Source organism: Schistocerca piceifrons, unplaced genomic scaffold (genome assembly GCF_021461385.2).
Source record: "Schistocerca piceifrons isolate TAMUIC-IGC-003096 unplaced genomic scaffold, iqSchPice1.1 HiC_scaffold_1544, whole genome shotgun sequence".
In the NCBI taxonomy this organism is placed as follows: domain Eukaryota; kingdom Metazoa; phylum Arthropoda; class Insecta; order Orthoptera; family Acrididae; genus Schistocerca; species Schistocerca piceifrons.
In genome coordinates this window covers 7,859,358-7,864,654 of record NW_025727396.1, presented here as the reverse complement: position 1 = coordinate 7,864,654, position 5,297 = coordinate 7,859,358, and positions in this window count along the sequence as shown.

Below are 5,297 nucleotides of genomic sequence, written 5' to 3'. Positions count from 1 at the left end.
CAAGCGGACAGACTCTTCTTACTGTCTATGCTTTGAACCATTCCTGTGACACTAGTTCTAGATTCCGATTTTCACTTCAGGTTTACTGTATTCCTCTGACCTTCTTATTGACGATGAAACACAGAAATTGCATCGGAATTAAATACAAAAGTCACAATGCCGACTTAAGTACACGAAGACTGACTCTTCTTTCTGACTGTGTTTTGAACCTTTCCTGTGACACTAGTTATAGATTCCCATGCTTCACTTCAGGTTTACTGTATCCCTTGGACCTTCTCATTCACGATGAAACACAGAAATTGCATCGGAATTAAAAACAAAAGGCACAATGCCGACTCAAGTTCAAGACGACTTACTCTTCTTACTGTCTATGTTTGAACCATTCCTGTGGCACTAGTTATAGATTCCAATGCTTCACTTTAGGTTTACTGTATCCCTCTGACCTTCGTATTGACGATGAACACAGAAATGCATCGGAATTAAATACAAAAGACACAATGCCGAATTATGTACAGGATTACTGACTCTTTTTACTGTCTCTGTTTTGAACCATTCCTGTGACACTAGTTATAGAGTCCGATGCTTCACTTCCGGTTTACTGTATCCCTCTTACCTTCTTATTGACGATGAAACACAGAAATTGCATCGAAATTAAATACAAAAAGCACAATGCCGACTTAAGTACAAGAAACTGACTCTTCCTACTGTCTATGTTTGAACCATTCCTGTGACACAAGTTATAGATTCCGAAGCTTCACTTCAGGTTTACTGTATCCCTTATACCTTCTTAATGACGATGAAAGACATAAATTGCATCGTAATTAAATACAAAAAGCACAATACCCACTTGAGTACAGGCAAACTGACTCTTCATACTGACTATGTTTTGAAAAATTCCTGTGACAGTAGTTATAGATTCCGATGCTTCACTTCAGGTTTACTTTATCCTTTGGACCTTCTTGTTGACGATGAAACATTAAAATTGCATCTGAATTAAATACAAAATGCACAATGCCGACTTATGTACAAGCAGACTGAATCCCTTGGACCTACTTATTGACGATGAAACACAGAAATTGCATCGGAATGCCGACTTAAGTACAAGAAGACTGACCCATCTTATTGACTATGTTTTGAACCATTCCTGTGACACTAGTTATAGATTCCAATGCTGCACTGCAGGTTTACTGTATCCCTCTGCCCTTCTTATTGACGATGAAACACAGAAATTGCATCGGAATTAAATACAAAAGGCACTATTCCGACTTAAGTACAAGATGACTGGCTCTTCTTACTCTCTTCGTTCTCAACCATTCCTGTGACACTAGTTATAGATTCCGATGCTTCACTTCAGGTTTACTGTACCCCTTGGACCTTCTTAATGACGATTAAAGACATAAATTGCATCGGAATTAAATATAAAAGGCGCAATACCGACTTGAGTACAAGAAGAGTGACTCTTCTTACTGACTATGTTTTGAAAAATTGCTGTGACAGTAGTTATAGATTCCGTTGCTTCACTTCAGGTTTACTGTATCCCTTGGACCTTCTTGTTGACGATGAAACATTGAAATTACATTGGAATTAAATACAAAAGGCACAATGCCGACTTATGTACAAGAAGACTGAATCCCTTGGACCTACTTATTGACGATGAAACACAGAAATTGCATCGGAATGCCGACATAAGTACAAGAAGACTGACCCTTCTTACTGACTATGTTTTGAACCATTCCTGTGACACTAGTTACAGATTCCAATGCTTCACTTCAGGTTTACTGTATCCCTCTTACCCTCTTATTGACGATGAAGCACAGATATTGCATCGGAATTAAATACAAAATGCACAATGCTGACTTAAGTACAAGAAGTCTGACTCTTCATACTGTCTATGTTTCGAACCATTCCTGTGACACTAGTTATAGATTCCGATGCTTCACTCCAGGTTTACTGTATCCCTTGGACCTTCGTATTGACGAAAAAACACAGAAATTGAATCGGAATTAAATAGAAAGGCATAATGCCGACTTAAGTTCAAGAAGACTGACCCTTCTTTCTGACTATGTTTTGAACCATTCCTGTGACACTAGATATAAATTCCGAAGCTTCACTTCAGGTTTGCTGTATCCCTCTGACCTTCTTATTGACGATGGAACACAGAAATTGCATCGGAATTAAATACAAAATGCACAATGCTGGCTTAAGTACAAGAAGGCTGACTCGTCCTACTGTCTATGCTTTGAACCATTCCTGTGACACTAGTTATAGATTCCGATGCTTCACTTCAGGTTTACTGTATCCCTTGGACCTTCTTATTGAAGTTGAAAGACATAAATAGCATCTTAATTAAATACAAAAGACACAATGCCGACTTGAGTGCAAGAAGACTGACTCTTCTAACTGACTATGTTTTGAACCATTCCTGTGACAGTAGTTATAGATTCCGATGCTTCACTTCAGGTTTACTGTATCCCTTGGACCTTCTTGTTGGCGATGAAACATTGAAATTGCATCGGAATTAAATACAAAATTCACAATGCCGACTTAAGTACAAGATGACCGACTCTTCTTACTGACTATGTTTTTATTCATTCCTGTGACACTAGTTATAGATTCCGATGATTCACTCCAGGTTTACTGTATCCCTTGGACCTTCTTATTGACGATGATACACAGAAATTGCATCGGAATGCCGACTTAAGTTCAAGAAGACTGACCCTTCTTACTGACTATGTTTTGAACCATTCCTGTGACACTAGTTATAGATTCCGATGCTTCACTTCAGGTTTAATGTATCCCTCTTACCCTCTTATTGACGATGAAACACAGAAAATGCATCGGAATTAAATGCAAAATGCAGAATGTTGACTTAAGTACAAGAAGGCTGACTCTTCCTACTGTCTATCTTTTGAACCATTCCTGTGATACTAGTTATAGATTCCGATGCTTCACTTCAGGTTTTCTGTATCCCTTGGACCTTCTCATTGAAGATGAAAGACATAAATAGCATCGGAATTAAATACAAAAGAAACAATGCCGACTTGAGTGCAAGAAGACTGACTCTTCTTACTGACTTTGTTTTGAACCATTCCTATGACACTATTTATAGATTCCGATGCTTCACTCCAGGTTTACTGTATCCCTTGGACCTCCTTATTAACGATCAAACACAGAAATTGCATCGGAATTAAATACAAAAGGCACAATGCCGACTTAAGTACAAGCGGACAGACTCTTCTTACTGTCTATGCTTTGAACCATTCCTGTGACACTAGTTCTAGATTCCGATTTTCACTTCAGGTTTACTGTATTCCTCTGACCTTCTTATTGACGATGAAACACAGAAATTGCATCGGAATTAAATACAAAAGTCACAATGCCGACTTAAGTACACGAAGACTGACTCTTCTTTCTGACTGTGTTTTGAACCTTTCCTGTGACACTAGTTATAGATTCCCATGCTTCACTTCAGGTTTACTGTATCCCTTGGACCTTCTCATTCACGATGAAACACAGAAATTGCATCGGAATTAAAAACAAAAGGCACAATGCCGACTCAAGTTCAAGACGACTTACTCTTCTTACTGTCTATGTTTGAACCATTCCTGTGGCACTAGTTATAGATTCCAATGCTTCACTTTAGGTTTACTGTATCCCTCTGACCTTCGTATTGACGATGAACACAGAAATGCATCGGAATTAAATACAAAAGACACAATGCCGAATTATGTACAGGATTACTGACTCTTTTTACTGTCTCTGTTTTGAACCATTCCTGTGACACTAGTTATAGAGTCCGATGCTTCACTTCCGGTTTACTGTATCCCTCTTACCTTCTTATTGACGATGAAACACAGAAATTGCATCGAAATTAAATACAAAAAGCACAATGCCGACTTAAGTACAAGAAACTGACTCTTCCTACTGTCTATGTTTGAACCATTCCTGTGACACAAGTTATAGATTCCGAAGCTTCACTTCAGGTTTACTGTATCCCTTATACCTTCTTAATGACGATGAAAGACATAAATTGCATCGTAATTAAATACAAAAAGCACAATACCCACTTGAGTACAGGCAAACTGACTCTTCATACTGACTATGTTTTGAAAAATTCCTGTGACAGTAGTTATAGATTCCGATGCTTCACTTCAGGTTTACTTTATCCTTTGGACCTTCTTGTTGACGATGAAACATTAAAATTGCATCTGAATTAAATACAAAATGCACAATGCCGACTTATGTACAAGCAGACTGAATCCCTTGGACCTACTTATTGACGATGAAACACAGAAATTGCATCGGAATGCCGACTTAAGTACAAGAAGACTGACCCTTCTTACTGACTATGTTTTGAACCATTCCTGTGACACTAGTTGTAGATTCCAATGCTTCACTTCAGGTTTACTGTATCCCTCTTACCCTCTTATTGACGATGAAACAGAGAAATTGCATCGGAATTAAATATAAAATGCACAAAGCTGACTTAAGTACAAGAAGGCTGACTCTTCCTACTGTCTATGTTTAGCACCATTCCTGTGACACTAGTTATAGATTCCGATGCTTCACTTCAGGTTTACTGTATCCCTTGGACCTTCTTATTGAAGATGAAAGGTATAAATAACATCGGAATTAAATACAAAAGGCACAATGCCGACTTGAGTGCAAGCAGACTGACTCTTCTTACTGACTATGTTTCTGAACCATTCCTGTGACACTAATTATAGATTCCGATGCTTCACTCCAGGTTTACTGTATCCCTTGGACATCCTTATTGATGATCAAACACAGAAATTGCATCGGAATTAAATACAAAAGGCATAATGCCGACTGAAGTACAAGAAGACTGACCCTTCCATCTCTCTATGTTTTGAACCATTCCTGTGACACTAGTTATAGTTTCCGATGCTTCACTTCAGTTTCAATCTATCCCTCTGACCTTCTTATTGACGATGAAACACAGAAATTGCGTCGGAATTAAATACAAAAGGCACTATTCCGACTTAAGTACAAGATGACTGACTCTTCTTACTGTCTTTGTTTTGAACCATTCCTGTGACACTAATTATAGATTCCGATGCTTCACTCCAGGTTTACTGTATCCCTCTGGCCTTCTTATTGACGATGAAACACAGACATTGCATCGGAATTAAATACAAAAGGCACAATGAGGACTCAAGTACAAGAAGACTGGCTCTTCCTACTTTCTATGTTTTGAACCTTTCCTGTGAGGTCGGTTTTAGATTCCGATGCTTCACTTCAGGTTTACTGTATCCCTCTTACCCTCTTATTGACGA